The 17,634-nt window shown below is 60.8% G+C and overlaps 1 long non-coding RNA gene across 2 annotated transcripts in view; it reads left to right on the top strand.

Moving 5' to 3' along the window:
• Positions 1 to 437: 437 nt before the first annotated feature.
• The window catches only part of LOC102163011 (uncharacterized), a 53,968-nt gene continuing 36,771 nt past the window's right edge, over positions 438 to 17,634 (top strand). For both annotated transcript variants that reach the window (XR_014815165.1, XR_014815166.1), the window contains exons 1-11: positions 438 to 460; positions 1,380 to 1,471; positions 3,128 to 3,219; positions 4,876 to 4,967; positions 6,619 to 6,710; positions 8,338 to 8,429; positions 10,086 to 10,177; positions 11,827 to 11,918; positions 13,568 to 13,659; positions 15,291 to 15,382; positions 16,984 to 17,075. This is a non-coding gene — a long non-coding RNA (uncharacterized LOC102163011). The remainder of the gene's footprint in view (positions 461 to 1,379; positions 1,472 to 3,127; positions 3,220 to 4,875; positions 4,968 to 6,618; positions 6,711 to 8,337; positions 8,430 to 10,085; positions 10,178 to 11,826; positions 11,919 to 13,567; positions 13,660 to 15,290; positions 15,383 to 16,983; positions 17,076 to 17,634) is intronic.

Raw genomic sequence — 17,634 nt, 5'->3', positions numbered from 1 at the left:
GACCCAGAGGAAGGGCAGAGGTGCTGTGAGGGCGCGTGTCCGCCAGACGGCGCCAGAGGGCCAGCAGAGCCCTGGGTCTCCCTGGCTCAGAAGGGGATTGAGCGGAGGGAACCTCGAGGAAGCGCCCGGAGACGTGTGTGTGCGTGCGTGTGTGTGCGTGTGCGTGCGTGTGCGTGCGTGCGTGTGTGTGTGTGTGTGCGGCACCTGTGACCCCGTGGCCCCGTTTGCCTCCACTCAGTGAGGGGATGTGTCGAATTCAATCCCCGTCCGGCCGGGTGGCCCCAAGATCAGGGAGATGGACAGGCTGTCCGGGGTCTGAGTGTCCTTTGCTTGTTTGGAGGCGGGTCTCTGGACCCAGAGACAATGGGTGGGACGCGCAGTTGCTAAGTCTTCCTGGCAGGGATTTTTGGCTTCCAGCAAGCTGGGCTTCAGGTCCTGAATGCAGGGCGTCAGGGCAGTGGTGTGTTGGGGTCGGGCTGTGCTCACTGCTGGGCTCTTTCTGCCGAGAAATTCCACCACCTCCTCTTCCTTCCCTCTCTCCCTGAGGCTTTTTCCTCTGCGTGGCACGTGTTCGAAGGAACGTCCGTGACACTGGGAAAGGGGCATGATGGCCGGGTGGTCCATCATTGCAAGCTGAGTCCCGGGGATGAAGGCAGCTAATTCAAAGCCTGCTCCTGGCGTGTACCTAATGGGGTTGCTGACATCAAAAGTGGGGTGGCGTTGGGTGGAGTGGGTGCCCTGACCCACTCTGAGATGGCCACAGCACTGCCTGTAGAGCATTTCAGTGAGCGGAGAGACAGAGGAGTGAGGGTGTCACTCTGGCAAGTGCCCTGGGCCAGTGCAGACCAGGGTTCTGCTGTGGGGTGTGGAGGGAGGACTGAGAGGTGCTTGTAGAGCCCAGGCCGGTTGGAAGGTGCCAGAGCGCGAGCAGAACCCCTCCTGCAGCTCCTGGGCCGCAGTTCCAGACCGAGATCTCATGGTGGGAGACGGTTGGGTGGAGGAAACAGAGCGAGGTCCTCGGGTACTTGTGTTTGGGTACCTGGTGCCTCTGACCCTGTGGCCCAAAGTCCCTCAGCTCAGAGAAGGGACAAGTTCCTGCCATCACCTCCATGGCTCGATTCCTGCCTGGCCGGGTGGCCCCATGGCGAGAGAGGTCAAGGCCCTGAGTGTCAAGGCCCTGAGTGTCCTTGGGCTGTTTGGAGGCACAACACGGGACTCAGAAATACCTGGCTTGAATCTTGGACACGCAGTTTCTTCGAATCAGGCCGGTGTGGAATTTAACGTCTAGAAAGCTGGGCTTTTGGTCATCAATGCAGTGTGTCAATGTGGTGGTATTCTGGGGGGCAGACTGAGCTGATCCCTGTGCCTTTTGCCTCCAGAGAGCTCCACACCTTACCTGCTCCGTCCCATTCCACCTGAGCCTCTTCCTCCTCTGCTGGGCACCTGGGCCTGGGAACGCACCTAAAGCCAGGTAAGAGCGAACAATGCCTGGGTGGTCCTGGATCTCGAACCTGGTGCCAGAGCCGAAGGTGCTGATCGACCGACAGGCAGCTCTCCCGACCTAGCCAGCCGGGGTGTCTGCTCTCAGGGGGTGGGACCGTGTCCTGGGCGGTGCGTGTCCCTGGCGACTTTGAAATGGTCACATTCCCCCCACCCATCGTGGCACTTAAGTGCCCTGCCAAGGAGAAGAGTCAGGACATCCCTGCCGGCCCGTGCCCCCAGCCAAGTGCAGACCAGGGTTCCCCTGTGGGACCCAGAGGAAGGGCAGAGGTGCTGTGAGGGCGCGTGTCCGCCAGACGGCGCCAGAGGGCCAGCAGAGCCCTGGGTCTCCCTGGCTCAGAAGGGGATTGAGCGGAGGGAACCTCGAGGAAGCGCCCGGAGACGTGTGTGTGCGTGCGTGTGTGTGCGTGTGCGTGCGTGTGCGTGCGTGCGTGTGTGTGTGTGTGCGGCACCTGTGACCCCGTGGCCCCGTTTGCCTCCACTCAGTGAGGGGATGTGTCGAATTCAATCCCCGTCCGGCCGGGTGGCCCCAAGATCAGGGAGATGGACAGGCTGTCCGGGGTCTGAGTGTCCTTTGCTTGTTTGGAGGCGGGTCTCTGGACCCAGAGACAATGGGTGGGACGCGCAGTTGCTAAGTCTTCCTGGCAGGGATTTTTGGCTTCCAGCAAGCTGGGCTTCAGGTCCTGAATGCAGGGCGTCAGGGCAGTGGTGTGTTGGGGTCGGGCTGTGCTCACTGCTGGGCTCTTTCTGCCGAGAAATTCCACCACCTCCTCTTCCTTCCCTCTCTCCCTGAGGCTTTTTCCTCTGCATGGCACGTGTTCGAAGGAATGTCCGTGACACTGGGAAAGGGGCATGATGGCCGGGTGGTCCATCATTGCAAGCTGAGTCCCGGGGATGAAGGCAGCTAATTCAAAGCCTGCTCCTGGCGTGTACCTAATGGGGTTGCTGACATCAAAAGTGGGGTGGTGTTGGGTGGAGTGGGTGCCCTGACCCACTCTGAGATGGCCACAGCACTGCCTGTAGAGCATTTCAGTGAGCGGAGAGACAGAGGAGTGAGGGTGTCACTCTGGCAAGTGCCCTGGGCCAGTGCAGACCAGGGTTCTGCTGTGGGGTGTGGAGGGAGGACTGAGAGGTGCTTGTAGAGCCCAGGCCGGTTGGAAGGTGCCAGAGCGCGAGCAGAACCCCTCCTGCAGCTCCTGGGCCGCAGTTCCAGACCGAGATCTCATGGTGGGAGACGGTTGGGTGGAGGAAACAGAGCGAGGTCCTCGGGTACTTGTGTTTGGGTACCTGGTGCCTCTGACCCTGTGGCCCAAAGTCCCTCAGCTCAGAGAAGGGACAAGTTCCTGCCATCACATCCATGGCTCGACTCCTGCCTGGCCGGGTGGCCCCATGGCGAGAGAGGTCAAGGCCCTGAGTGTCAAGGCCCTGAGTGTCCTTGGGCTGTTTGGAGGCACAACACGGGACTCAGAAATACCTGGCTTGAATCTTGGACACGCAGTTTCTTCGAATCGGGCCGGTGTGGAATTTAACGTCTAGAAAGCTGGGCTTTTGGTCATCAATGCAGTGTGTCAATGTGGTGGTATTCTGGGGGGCAGACTGAGCTGATCCCTGTGCCTTTTGCCTCCAGAGAGCTCCACACCTTACCTGCTCCGTCCCATTCCACCTGAGCCTCTTCCTCCTCTGCTGGGCACCTGGGCCTGGGAACGCACCTAAAGCCAGGTAAGAGCGAACAATGCCTGGGTGGTCCTGGATCTCGAACCTGGTGCCAGAGCCGAAGGTGCTGATCGACCGACAGGCAGCTCTCCCGACCTAGCCAGCCGGGGTGTCTGCTCTCAGGGGGTGGGACCGTGTCCTGGGCGGTGCGTGTCCCTGGCGACTTTGAAATGGTCACATTCCCCCCACCCATCGTGGCACTTAAGTGCCCTGCCAAGGAGAAGAGTCAGGACATCCCTGCCGGCCCGTGCCCCCAGCCAAGTGCAGACCAGGGTTCCACTGTGGGACCCAGAGGAAGGGCAGAGGTGCTGTGAGGGCGCGTGTCCGCCAGACGGCGCCAGAGGGCCAGCAGAGCCCTGGGTCTCCCTGGCTCAGAAGGGGATTGAGCGGAGGGAACCTCGAGGAAGCGCCCGGAGCCGTGTGTGTGCGTGCGTGTGTGTGCGTGTGCGTGCGTGTGCGTGCGTGCGTGTGTGTGTGTGTGCGGCACCTGTGACCCCGTGGCCCCGTTTGCCTCCACTCAGTGAGGGGATGTGTCGAATTCAATCCCCGTCCGGCCGGGTGGCCCCAAGATCAGGGAGATGGACAGGCTGTCCGGGGTCTGAGTGTCCTTTGCTTGTTTGGAGGCGGGTCTCTGGACCCAGAGACAATGGGTGGGACGCGCAGTTGCTAAGTCTTCCTGGCAGGGATTTTTGGCTTCCAGCAAGCTGGGCTTCAGGTCCTGAATGCAGGGCGTCAGGGCAGTGGTGTGTTGGGGTCGGGCTGTGCTCACTGCTGGGCTCTTTCTGCCGAGAAATTCCACCACCTCCTCTTCCTTCCCTCTCTCCCTGAGGCTTTTTCCTCTGCGTGGCACGTGTTCGAAGGAACGTCCGTGACACTGGGAAAGGGGCATGATGGCCGGGTGGTCCATCATTGCAAGCTGAGTCCCGGGGATGAAGGCAGCTAATTCAAAGCCTGCTCCTGGCGTGTACCTAATGGGGTTGCTGACATCAAAAGTGGGGTGGCGTTGGGTGGAGTGGGTGCCCTGACCCACTCTGAGATGGCCACAGCACTGCCTGTAGAGCATTTCAGTGAGCGGAGAGACAGAGGAGTGAGGGTGTCACTCTGGCAAGTGCCCTGGGCCAGTGCAGACCAGGGTTCTGCTGTGGGGTGTGGAGGGAGGACTGAGAGGTGCTTGTAGAGCCCAGGCCGGTTGGAAGGTGCCAGAGCGCGAGCAGAACCCCTCCTGCAGCTCCTGGGCCGCAGTTCCAGACCGAGATCTCATGGTGGGAGACGGTTGGGTGGAGGAAACAGAGCGAGGTCCTCGGGTACTTGTGTTTGGGTACCTGGTGCCTCTGACCCTGTGGCCCAAAGTCCCTCAGCTCAGAGAAGGGACAAGTTCCTGCCATCACCTCCATGGCTCGATTCCTGCCTGGCCGGGTGGCCCCATGGCGAGAGAGGTCAAGGCCCTGAGTGTCAAGGCCCTGAGTGTCCTTGGGCTGTTTGGAGGCACAACACGGGACTCAGAAATACCTGGCTTGAATCTTGGACACGCAGTTTCTTCGAATCAGGCCGGTGTGGAATTTAACGTCTAGAAAGCTGGGCTTTTGGTCATCAATGCAGTGTGTCAATGTGGTGGTATTCTGGGGGGCAGACTGAGCTGATCCCTGTGCCTTTTGCCTCCAGAGAGCTCCACACCTTACCTGCTCCGTCCCATTCCACCTGAGCCTCTTCCTCCTCTGCTGGGCACCTGGGCCTGGGAACGCACCTAAAGCCAGGTAAGAGCGAACAATGCCTGGGTGGTCCTGGATCTCGAACCTGGTGCCAGAGCCGAAGGTGCTGATCGACCGACAGGCAGCTCTCCCGACCTAGCCAGCCGGGGTGTCTGCTCTCAGGGGGTGGGACCGTGTCCTGGGCGGTGCGTGTCCCTGGCGACTTTGAAATGGTCACATTCCCCCCACCCATCGTGGCACTTAAGTGCCCTGCCAAGGAGAAGAGTCAGGACATCCCTGCCGGCCCGTGCCCCCAGCCAAGTGCAGACCAGGGTTCCCCTGTGGGACCCAGAGGAAGGGCAGAGGTGCTGTGAGGGCGCGTGTCCGCCAGACGGCGCCAGAGGGCCAGCAGAGCCCTGGGTCTCCCTGGCTCAGAAGGGGATTGAGCGGAGGGAACCTCGAGGAAGCGCCCGGAGACGTGTGTGTGCGTGTGTGTGCGTGTTTGTGTGTGTGTGTGTGTGTGCGTGCGTGTGTGTGTGTGCGTGCGTGTGTGTGTGTGTGTGTGTGGCACCTGTGACCCCGTGGCCCCGTTTGCCTCCACTCAGTGAGGGGATGTGTCGAATTCAATCCCCGTCCGGCCGGGTGGCCCCAAGATCAGGGAGATGGACAGGCTGTCCGGGGTCTGAGTGTCCTTTGCTTGTTTGGAGGCGGGTCTCTGGACCCAGAGACAATGGGTGGGACGCGCAGTTGCTAAGTCTTCCTGGCAGGGATTTTTGGCTTCCAGCAAGCTGGGCTTCAGGTCCTGAATGCAGGGCGTCAGGGCAGTGGTGTGTTGGGGTCGGGCTGTGCTCACTGCTGGGCTCTTTCTGCCGAGAAATTCCACCACCTCCTCTTCCTTCCCTCTCTCCCTGAGGCTTTTTCCTCTGCGTGGCACGTGTTCGAAGGAACGTCCGTGACACTGGGAAAGGGGCATGATGGCCGGGTGGTCCATCATTGCAAGCTGAGTCCCGGGGATGAAGGCAGCTAATTCAAAGCCTGCTCCTGGCGTGTACCTAATGGGGTTGCTGACATCAAAAGTGGGGTGGTGTTGGGTGGAGTGGGTGCCCTGACCCACTCTGAGATGGCCACAGCACTGCCTGTAGAGCCTTTCAGTGAGCGGAGAGACAGAGGAGTGAGGGTGTCACTCTGGCAAGTGCCCTGGGCCAGTGCAGACCAGGGTTCTGCTGTGGGGTGTGGAGGGAGGACTGAGAGGTGCTTGTAGAGCCCAGGCCGGTTGGAAGGTGCCAGAGCGCGAGCAGAACCCCTCCTGCAGCTCCTGGGCCGCAGTTCCAGACCGAGATCTCATGGTGGGAGACGGTTGGGTGGAGGAAACAGAGCGAGGTCCTCGGGTACTTGTGGCCCAAAGTCCCTCAGCTCAGAGGAGGGACAAGTTCCTGCCATCACATCCATGGCTCGATTCCTGCCTGGCCGGGTGGCCCCATGGCGAGAGAGGTCAAGGCCCTGAGTGTCAAGGCCCTGAGTGTCCTTGGGCTGTTTGGAGGCACAACACGGGACTCAGAAATACCTGGCTTGAATCTTGGACACGCAGTTTCTTCGAATCAGGCCGGTGTGGAATTTAACGTCTAGAAAGCTGGGCTTTTGGTCATCAATGCAGTGTGTCAATGTGGTGGTATTCTGGGGGGCAGACTGAGCTGATCCCTGTGCCTTTTGCCTCCAGAGAGCTCCACACCTTACCTGCTCCGTCCCATTCCACCTGAGCCTCTTCCTCCTCTGCTGGGCACCTGGGCCTGGGAACGCACCTAAAGCCAGGTAAGAGCGAACAATGCCTGGGTGGTCCTGGATCTCGAACCTGGTGCCAGAGCCGAAGGTGCTGATCGACCGACAGGCAGCTCTCCCGACCTAGCCAGCCGGGGTGTCTGCTCTCAGGGGGTGGGACCGTGTCCTGGGCGGTGCGTGTCCCTGGCGACTTTGAAATGGTCACATTCCCCCCACCCATCGTGGCACTTAAGTGCCCTGCCAAGGAGAAGAGTCAGGACATCCCTGCCGGCCCGTGCCCCCAGCCAAGTGCAGACCAGGGTTCCCCTGTGGGACCCAGAGGAAGGGCAGAGGTGCTGTGAGGGCGCGTGTCCGCCAGACGGCGCCAGAGGGCCAGCAGAGCCCTGGGTCTCCCTGGCTCAGAAGGGGATTGAGCGGAGGGAACCTCGAGGAAGCGCCCGGAGACGTGTGTGTGCGTGCGTGTGCGTGCGTGTGCGTGTGCGTGCGTGTGCGTGCGTGTGTGTGTGTGTGGCACCTGTGACCCCGTGGCCCCGTTTGCCTCCACTCAGTGAGGGGATGTGTCGAATTCAATCCCCGTCCGGCCGGGTGGCCCCAAGATCAGGGAGATGGACAGGCTGTCCGGGGTCTGAGTGTCCTTTGCTTGTTTGGAGGCGGGTCTCTGGACCCAGAGACAATGGGTGGGACGCGCAGTTGCTAAGTCTTCCTGGCAGGGATTTTTGGCTTCCAGCAAGCTGGGCTTCAGGTCCTGAATGCAGGGCGTCAGGGCAGTGGTGTGTTGGGGTCGGGCTGTGCTCACTGCTGGGCTCTTTCTGCCGAGAAATTCCACCACCTCCTCTTCCTTCCCTCTCTCCCTGAGGCTTTTTCCTCTGCGTGGCACGTGTTCGAAGGAACGTCCGTGACACTGGGAAAGGGGCATGATGGCCGGGTGGTCCATCATTGCAAGCTGAGTCCCGGGGATGAAGGCAGCTAATTCAAAGCCTGCTCCTGGCGTGTACCTAATGGGGTTGCTGACATCAAAAGTGGGGTGGTGTTGGGTGGAGTGGGTGCCCTGACCCACTCTGAGATGGCCACAGCACTGCCTGTAGAGCATTTCAGTGAGCGGAGAGACAGAGGAGTGAGGGTGTCACTCTGGCAAGTGCCCTGGGCCAGTGCAGACCAGGGTTCTGCTGTGGGGTGTGGAGGGAGGACTGAGAGGTGCTTGTAGAGCCCAGGCCGGTTGGAAGGTGCCAGAGCGCGAGCAGAACCCCTCCTGCAGCTCCTGGGCCGCAGTTCCAGACCGAGATCTCATGGTGGGAGACGGTTGGGTGGAGGAAACAGAGCGAGGTCCTCGGGTACTTGTGGCCCAAAGTCCCTCAGCTCAGAGGAGGGACAAGTTCCTGCCATCACATCCATGGCTCGATTCCTGCCTGGCCGGGTGGCCCCATGGCGAGAGAGGTCAAGGCCCTGAGTGTCAAGGCCCTGAGTGTCCTTGGGCTGTTTGGAGGCACAACACGGGACTCAGAAATACCTGGCTTGAATCTTGGACACGCAGTTTCTTCGAATCAGGCCGGTGTGGAATTTAACGTCTAGAAAGCTGGGCTTTTGGTCATCAATGCAGTGTGTCAATGTGGTGGTATTCTGGGGGGCAGACTGAGCTGATCCCTGTGCCTTTTGCCTCCAGAGAGCTCCACACCTTACCTGCTCCGTCCCATTCCACCTGAGCCTCTTCCTCCTCTGCTGGGCACCTGGGCCTGGGAACGCACCTAAAGCCAGGTAAGAGCGAACAATGCCTGGGTGGTCCTGGATCTCGAACCTGGTGCCAGAGCCGAAGGTGCTGATCGACCGACAGGCAGCTCTCCCGACCTAGCCAGCCGGGGTGTCTGCTCTCAGGGGGTGGGACCGTGTCCTGGGCGGTGCGTGTCCCTGGCGACTTTGAAATGGTCACATTCCCCCCACCCATCGTGGCACTTAAGTGCCCTGCCAAGGAGAAGAGTCAGGACATCCCTGCCGGCCCGTGCCCCCAGCCAAGTGCAGACCAGGGTTCCCCTGTGGGACCCAGAGGAAGGGCAGAGGTGCTGTGAGGGCGCGTGTCCGCCAGACGGCGCCAGAGGGCCAGCAGAGCCCTGGGTCTCCCTGGCTCAGAAGGGGATTGAGCGGAGGGAACCTCGAGGAAGCGCCCGGAGACGTGTGTGTGCGTGCGTGTGCGTGTGTGTGCGTGTGCGTGCGTGTGCGTGCGTGTGTGTGTGTGTGGCACCTGTGACCCCGTGGCCCCGTTTGCCTCCACTCAGTGAGGGGATGTGTCGAATTCAATCCCCGTCCGGCCGGGTGGCCCCAAGATCAGGGAGATGGACAGGCTGTCCGGGGTCTGAGTGTCCTTTGCTTGTTTGGAGGCGGGTCTCTGGACCCAGAGACAATGGGTGGGACGCGCAGTTGCTAAGTCTTCCTGGCAGGGATTTTTGGCTTCCAGCAAGCTGGGCTTCAGGTCCTGAATGCAGGGCGTCAGGGCAGTGGTGTGTTGGGGTCGGGCTGTGCTCACTGCTGGGCTCTTTCTGCCGAGAAATTCCACCACCTCCTCTTCCTTCCCTCTCTCCCTGAGGCTTTTTCCTCTGCGTGGCACGTGTTCGAAGGAACGTCCGTGACACTGGGAAAGGGGCATGATGGCCGGGTGGTCCATCATTGCAAGCTGAGTCCCGGGGATGAAGGCAGCTAATTCAAAGCCTGCTCCTGGCGTGTACCTAATGGGGTTGCTGACATCAAAAGTGGGGTGGTGTTGGGTGGAGTGGGTGCCCTGACCCACTCTGAGATGGCCACAGCACTGCCTGTAGAGCCTTTCAGTGAGCGGAGAGACAGAGGAGTGAGGGTGTCACTCTGGCAAGTGCCCTGGGCCAGTGCAGACCAGGGTTCTGCTGTGGGGTGTGGAGGGAGGACTGAGAGGTGCTTGTAGAGCCCAGGCCGGTTGGAAGGTGCCAGAGCGCGAGCAGAACCCCTCCTGCAGCTCCTGGGCCGCAGTTCCAGACCGAGATCTCATGGTGGGAGACGGTTGGGTGGAGGAAACAGAGCGAGGTCCTCGGGTACTTGTGTTTGGGTACCTGGTGCCTCTGACCCTGTGGCCCAAAGTCCCTCAGCTCAGAGAAGGGACAAGTTCCTGCCATCACCTCCATGGCTCGATTCCTGCCTGGCCGGGTGGCCCCATGGCGAGAGAGGTCAAGGCCCTGAGTGTCAAGGCCCTGAGTGTCCTTGGGCTGTTTGGAGGCACAACACGGGACTCAGAAATACCTGGCTTGAATCTTGGACACGCAGTTTCTTCGAATCAGGCCGGTGTGGAATTTAACGTCTAGAAAGCTGGGCTTTTGGTCATCAATGCAGTGTGTCAATGTGGTGGTATTCTGGGGGGCAGACTGAGCTGATCCCTGTGCCTTTTGCCTCCAGAGAGCTCCACACCTTACCTGCTCCGTCCCATTCCACCTGAGCCTCTTCCTCCTCTGCTGGGCACCTGGGCCTGGGAACGCACCTAAAGCCAGGTAAGAGCGAACAATGCCTGGGTGGTCCTGGATCTCGAACCTGGTGCCAGAGCCGAAGGTGCTGATCGACCGACAGGCAGCTCTCCCGACCTAGCCAGCCGGGGTGTCTGCTCTCAGGGGGTGGGACCGTGTCCTGGGCGGTGCGTGTCCCTGGCGACTTTGAAATGGTCACATTCCCCCCACCCATCGTGGCACTTAAGTGCCCTGCCAAGGAGAAGAGTCAGGACATCCCTGCCGGCCCGTGCCCCCAGCCAAGTGCAGACCAGGGTTCCCCTGTGGGACCCAGAGGAAGGGCAGAGGTGCTGTGAGGGCGCGTGTCCGCCAGACGGCGCCAGAGGGCCAGCAGAGCCCTGGGTCTCCCTGGCTCAGAAGGGGATTGAGCGGAGGGAACCTCGAGGAAGCGCCCGGAGACGTGTGTGTGCGTGTGTGTGCGTGTTTGTGTGTGTGTGTGTGTGCGTGCGTGTGTGTGTGTGCGTGCGTGTGTGTGTGTGTGTGTGTGGCACCTGTGACCCCGTGGCCCCGTTTGCCTCCACTCAGTGAGGGGATGTGTCGAATTCAATCCCCGTCCGGCCGGGTGGCCCCAAGATCAGGGAGATGGACAGGCTGTCCGGGGTCTGAGTGTCCTTTGCTTGTTTGGAGGCGGGTCTCTGGACCCAGAGACAATGGGTGGGACGCGCAGTTGCTAAGTCTTCCTGGCAGGGATTTTTGGCTTCCAGCAAGCTGGGCTTCAGGTCCTGAATGCAGGGCGTCAGGGCAGTGGTGTGTTGGGGTCGGGCTGTGCTCACTGCTGGGCTCTTTCTGCCGAGAAATTCCACCACCTCCTCTTCCTTCCCTCTCTCCCTGAGGCTTTTTCCTCTGCGTGGCACGTGTTCGAAGGAACGTCCGTGACACTGGGAAAGGGGCATGATGGCCGGGTGGTCCATCATTGCAAGCTGAGTCCCGGGGATGAAGGCAGCTAATTCAAAGCCTGCTCCTGGCGTGTACCTAATGGGGTTGCTGACATCAAAAGTGGGGTGGTGTTGGGTGGAGTGGGTGCCCTGACCCACTCTGAGATGGCCACAGCACTGCCTGTAGAGCATTTCAGTGAGCGGAGAGACAGAGGAGTGAGGGTGTCACTCTGGCAAGTGCCCTGGGCCAGTGCAGACCAGGGTTCTGCTGTGGGGTGTGGAGGGAGGACTGAGAGGTGCTTGTAGAGCCCAGGCCGGTTGGAAGGTGCCAGAGCGCGAGCAGAACCCCTCCTGCAGCTCCTGGGCCGCAGTTCCAGACCGAGATCTCATGGTGGGAGACGGTTGGGTGGAGGAAACAGAGCGAGGTCCTCGGGTACTTGTGGCCCAAAGTCCCTCAGCTCAGAGGAGGGACAAGTTCCTGCCATCACATCCATGGCTCGATTCCTGCCTGGCCGGGTGGCCCCATGGCGAGAGAGGTCAAGGCCCTGAGTGTCAAGGCCCTGAGTGTCCTTGGGCTGTTTGGAGGCACAACACGGGACTCAGAAATACCTGGCTTGAATCTTGGACACGCAGTTTCTTCGAATCAGGCCGGTGTGGAATTTAACGTCTAGAAAGCTGGGCTTTTGGTCATCAATGCAGTGTGTCAATGTGGTGGTATTCTGGGGGGCAGACTGAGCTGATCCCTGTGCCTTTTGCCTCCAGAGAGCTCCACACCTTACCTGCTCCGTCCCATTCCACCTGAGCCTCTTCCTCCTCTGCTGGGCACCTGGGCCTGGGAACGCACCTAAAGCCAGGTAAGAGCGAACAATGCCTGGGTGGTCCTGGATCTCGAACCTGGTGCCAGAGCCGAAGGTGCTGATCGACCGACAGGCAGCTCTCCCGACCTAGCCAGCCGGGGTGTCTGCTCTCAGGGGGTGGGACCGTGTCCTGGGCGGTGCGTGTCCCTGGCGACTTTGAAATGGTCACATTCCCCCCACCCATCGTGGCACTTAAGTGCCCTGCCAAGGAGAAGAGTCAGGACATCCCTGCCGGCCCGTGCCCCCAGCCAAGTGCAGACCAGGGTTCCCCTGTGGGACCCAGAGGAAGGGCAGAGGTGCTGTGAGGGCGCGTGTCCGCCAGACGGCGCCAGAGGGCCAGCAGAGCCCTGGGTCTCCCTGGCTCAGAAGGGGATTGAGCGGAGGGAACCTCGAGGAAGCGCCCGGAGACGTGTGTGTGCGTGTGTGTGCGTGTTTGTGTGTGTGTGTGTGTGCGTGCGTGTGTGTGTGTGCGTGCGTGTGTGTGTGTGTGTGTGTGGCACCTGTGACCCCGTGGCCCCGTTTGCCTCCACTCAGTGAGGGGATGTGTCGAATTCAATCCCCGTCCGGCCGGGTGGCCCCAAGATCAGGGAGATGGACAGGCTGTCCGGGGTCTGAGTGTCCTTTGCTTGTTTGGAGGCGGGTCTCTGGACCCAGAGACAATGGGTGGGACGCGCAGTTGCTAAGTCTTCCTGGCAGGGATTTTTGGCTTCCAGCAAGCTGGGCTTCAGGTCCTGAATGCAGGGCGTCAGGGCAGTGGTGTGTTGGGGTCGGGCTGTGCTCACTGCTGGGCTCTTTCTGCCGAGAAATTCCACCACCTCCTCTTCCTTCCCTCTCTCCCTGAGGCTTTTTCCTCTGCGTGGCACGTGTTCGAAGGAACGTCCGTGACACTGGGAAAGGGGCATGATGGCCGGGTGGTCCATCATTGCAAGCTGAGTCCCGGGGATGAAGGCAGCTAATTCAAAGCCTGCTCCTGGCGTGTACCTAATGGGGTTGCTGACATCAAAAGTGGGGTGGTGTTGGGTGGAGTGGGTGCCCTGACCCACTCTGAGATGGCCACAGCACTGCCTGTAGAGCATTTCAGTGAGCGGAGAGACAGAGGAGTGAGGGTGTCACTCTGGCAAGTGCCCTGGGCCAGTGCAGACCAGGGTTCTGCTGTGGGGTGTGGAGGGAGGACTGAGAGGTGCTTGTAGAGCCCAGGCCGGTTGGAAGGTGCCAGAGCGCGAGCAGAACCCCTCCTGCAGCTCCTGGGCCGCAGTTCCAGACCGAGATCTCATGGTGGGAGACGGTTGGGTGGAGGAAACAGAGCGAGGTCCTCGGGTACTTGTGGCCCAAAGTCCCTCAGCTCAGAGGAGGGACAAGTTCCTGCCATCACATCCATGGCTCGATTCCTGCCTGGCCGGGTGGCCCCATGGCGAGAGAGGTCAAGGCCCTGAGTGTCAAGGCCCTGAGTGTCCTTGGGCTGTTTGGAGGCACAACACGGGACTCAGAAATACCTGGCTTGAATCTTGGACACGCAGTTTCTTCGAATCAGGCCGGTGTGGAATTTAACGTCTAGAAAGCTGGGCTTTTGGTCATCAATGCAGTGTGTCAATGTGGTGGTATTCTGGGGGGCAGACTGAGCTGATCCCTGTGCCTTTTGCCTCCAGAGAGCTCCACACCTTACCTGCTCCGTCCCATTCCACCTGAGCCTCTTCCTCCTCTGCTGGGCACCTGGGCCTGGGAACGCACCTAAAGCCAGGTAAGAGCGAACAATGCCTGGGTGGTCCTGGATCTCGAACCTGGTGCCAGAGCCGAAGGTGCTGATCGACCGACAGGCAGCTCTCCCGACCTAGCCAGCCGGGGTGTCTGCTCTCAGGGGGTGGGACCGTGTCCTGGGCGGTGCGTGTCCCTGGCGACTTTGAAATGGTCACATTCCCCCCACCCATCGTGGCACTTAAGTGCCCTGCCAAGGAGAAGAGTCAGGACATCCCTGCCGGCCCGTGCCCCCAGCCAAGTGCAGACCAGGGTTCCCCTGTGGGACCCAGAGGAAGGGCAGAGGTGCTGTGAGGGCGCGTGTCCGCCAGACGGCGCCAGAGGGCCAGCAGAGCCCTGGGTCTCCCTGGCTCAGAAGGGGATTGAGCGGAGGGAACCTCGAGGAAGCGCCCGGAGACGTGTGTTTGCGTGTGTGTGCGCGTGTGTGTGTGTGTGTGTGCGTGTGCGTGCGTGTGTGTGTGTGTGTGGCACCTGTGACCCCGTGGCCCCGTTTGCCTCCACTCAGTGAGGGGATGTGTCGAATTCAATCCCCGTCCGGCCGGGTGGCCCCAAGATCAGGGAGATGGACAGGCTGTCCGGGGTCTGAGTGTCCTTTGCTTGTTTGGAGGCGGGTCTCTGGACCCAGAGACAATGGGTGGGACGCGCAGTTGCTAAGTCTTCCTGGCAGGGATTTTTGGCTTCCAGCAAGCTGGGCTTCAGGTCCTGAATGCAGGGCGTCAGTGCAGTGGTGTGTTGGGGTCGGGCTGTGCTCTCTGCTGGGCTCTTTCTGCCGAGAAATTCCACCACCTCCTCTTCCTTCCCTCTCTCCCTGAGGCTTTTTCCTCTGCGTGGCACGTGTTCGAAGGAACGTCCGTGACACTGGGAAAGGGGCATGATGGCCGGGTGGTCCATCATTGCAAGCTGAGTCCCGGGGATGAAGGCAGCTAATTCAAAGCCTGCTCCTGGCGTGTACCTAATGGGGTTGCTGACATCAAAAGTGGGGTGGTGTTGGGTGGAGTGGGTGCCCTGACCCACTCTGAGATGGCCACAGCACTGCCTGTAGAGCATTTCAGTGAGCGGAGAGACAGAGGAGTGAGGGTGTCACTCTGGCAAGTGCCCTGGGCCAGTGCAGACCAGGGTTCTGCTGTGGGGTGTGGAGGGAGGACTGAGAGGTGCTTGTAGAGCCCAGGCCGGTTGGAAGGTGCCAGAGCGCGAGCAGAACCCCTCCTGCAGCTCCTGGGCCGCAGTTCCAGACCGAGATCTCATGGTGGGAGACGGTTGGGTGGAGGAAACAGAGCGAGGTCCTCGGGTACTTGTGGCCCAAAGTCCCTCAGCTCAGAGGAGGGACAAGTTCCTGCCATCACATCCATGGCTCGATTCCTGCCTGGCCGGGTGGCCCCATGGCGAGAGAGGTCAAGGCCCTGAGTGTCAAGGCCCTGAGTGTCCTTGGGCTGTTTGGAGGCACAACACGGGACTCAGAAATACCTGGCTTGAATCTTGGACACGCAGTTTCTTCGAATCAGGCCGGTGTGGAATTTAACGTCTAGAAAGCTGGGCTTTTGGTCATCAATGCAGTGTGTCAATGTGGTGGTATTCTGGGGGGCAGACTGAGCTGATCCCTGTGCCTTTTGCCTCCAGAGAGCTCCACACCTTACCTGCTCCGTCCCATTCCACCTGAGCCTCTTCCTCCTCTGCTGGGCACCTGGGCCTGGGAACGCACCTAAAGCCAGGTAAGAGCGAACAATGCCTGGGTGGTCCTGGATCTCGAACCTGGTGCCAGAGCCGAAGGTGCTGATCGACCGACAGGCAGCTCTCCCGACCTAGCCAGCCGGGGTGTCTGCTCTCAGGGGGTGGGACCGTGTCCTGGGCGGTGCGTGTCCCTGGCGACTTTGAAATGGTCACATTCCCCCCACCCATCGTGGCACTTAAGTGCCCTGCCAAGGAGAAGAGTCAGGACATCCCTGCCGGCCCGTGCCCCCAGCCAAGTGCAGACCAGGGTTCCCCTGTGGGACCCAGAGGAAGGGCAGAGGTGCTGTGAGGGCGCGTGTCCGCCAGACGGCGCCAGAGGGCCAGCAGAGCCCTGGGTCTCCCTGGCTCAGAAGGGGATTGAGCGGAGGGAACCTCGAGGAAGCGCCCGGAGACGTGTGTGTGCGTGCGTGTGCGTGCGTGCGTGTGTGTGTGGCACCTGTGACCCCGTGGCCCCGTTTGCCTCCACTCAGTGAGGGGATGTGTCGAATTCAATCCCCGTCCGGCCGGGTGGCCCCAAGATCAGGGAGATGGACAGGCTGTCCGGGGTCTGAGTGTCCTTTGCTTGTTTGGAGGCGGGTCTCTGGACCCAGAGACAATGGGTGGGACGCGCAGTTGCTAAGTCTTCCTGGCAGGGATTTTTGGCTTCCAGCAAGCTGGGCTTCAGGTCCTGAATGCAGGGCGTCAGTGCAGTGGTGTGTTGGGGTCGGGCTGTGCTCACTGCTGGGCTCTTTCTGCCGAGAAATTCCACCACCTCCTCTTCCTTCCCTCTCTCCCTGAGGCTTTTTCCTCTGCGTGGCACGTGTTCGAAGGAACGTCCGTGACACTGGGAAAGGGGCATGATGGCCGGGTGGGCCATCATTGCAAGCTGAGTCCCGGGGATGAAGGCAGCTAATTCAAAGCCTGCTCCTGGCGTGTACCTAATGGGGTTGCTGACATCAAAAGTGGGGTGGTGTTGGGTGGAGTGGGTGCCCTGACCCACTCTGAGATGGCCACAGCACTGCCTGTAGAGCATTTCAGTGAGCGGAGAGACAGAGGAGTGAGGGTGTCACTCTGGCAAGTGCCCTGGGCCAGTGCAGACCAGGGTTCTGCTGTGGGGTGTGGAGGGAGGACTGAGAGGTGCTTGTAGAGCCCAGGCCGGTTGGAAGGTGCCAGAGCGCGAGCAGAACCCCTCCTGCAGCTCCTGGGCCGCAGTTCCAGACCGAGATCTCATGGTGGGAGACGGTTGGGTGGAGGAAACAGAGCGAGGTCCTCGGGTACTTGTGGCCCAAAGTCCCTCAGCTCAGAGGAGGGACAAGTTCCTGCCATCACCTCCATGGCTCGATTCCTGCCTGGCCGGGTGGCCCCATGGCGAGAGAGGTCAAGGCCCTGAGTGTCAAGGCCCTGAGTGTCCTTGGGCTGTTTGGAGGCACAACACGGGACTCAGAAATACCTGGCTTGAATCTTGGACACGCAGTTTCTTCGAATCAGGCCGGTGTGGAATTTAACGTCTAGAAAGCTGGGCTTTTGGTCATCAATGCAGTGTGTCAATGTGGTGGTATTCTGGGGGGCAGACTGAGCTGATCCCTGTGCCTTTTGCCTCCAGAGAGCTCCACACCTTACCTGCTCCGTCCCATTCCACCTGAGCCTCTTCCTCCTCTGCTGGGCACCTGGGCCTGGGAACGCACCTAAAGCCAGGTAAGAGCGAACAATGCCTGGGTGGTCCTGGATCTCGAACCTGGTGCCAGAGCCGAAGGTGCTGATCGACCGACAGGCAGCTCTCCCGACCTAGCCAGCCGGGGTGTCTGCTCTCAGGGGGTGGGACCGTGTCCTGGGCGGTGCGTGTCCCTGGCGACTTTGAAATGGTCACATTCCCCCCACCCATCGTGGCACTTAAGTGCCCTGCCAAGGAGAAGAGTCAGGACATCCCTGCCGGCCCGTGCCCCCAGCCAAGTGCAGACCAGGGTTCCCCTGTGGGACCCAGAGGAAGGGCAGAGGTGCTGTGAGGGCGCGTGTCCGCCAGACGGCGCCAGAGGGCCAGCAGAGCCCTGGGTCTCCCTGGCTCAGAAGGGGATTGAGCGGAGGGAACCTCGAGGAAGCGCCCGGAGACGTGTGTGTGCGTGCGTGTGCGTGCGTGCGTGTGTGTGTGGCACCTGTGACCCCGTGGCCCCGTTTGCCTCCACTCAGTGAGGGGATGTGTCGAATTCAATCCCCGTCCGGCCGGGTGGCCCCAAGATCAGGGAGATGGACAGGCTGT

The sequence above is a fragment of the Sus scrofa genome, chromosome 9 (assembly GCF_054392235.1).
Source record: "Sus scrofa isolate SSC_HxYL_T2T_F1_AM1 chromosome 9, Sscrofa_HxYL_maternal_Yorkshire_Landrace_v2.0, whole genome shotgun sequence".
Classification (NCBI taxonomy): Eukaryota; Metazoa; Chordata; class Mammalia; order Artiodactyla; family Suidae; genus Sus; species Sus scrofa.
This window is presented reverse-complemented; position numbering and strand designations above follow the sequence as displayed.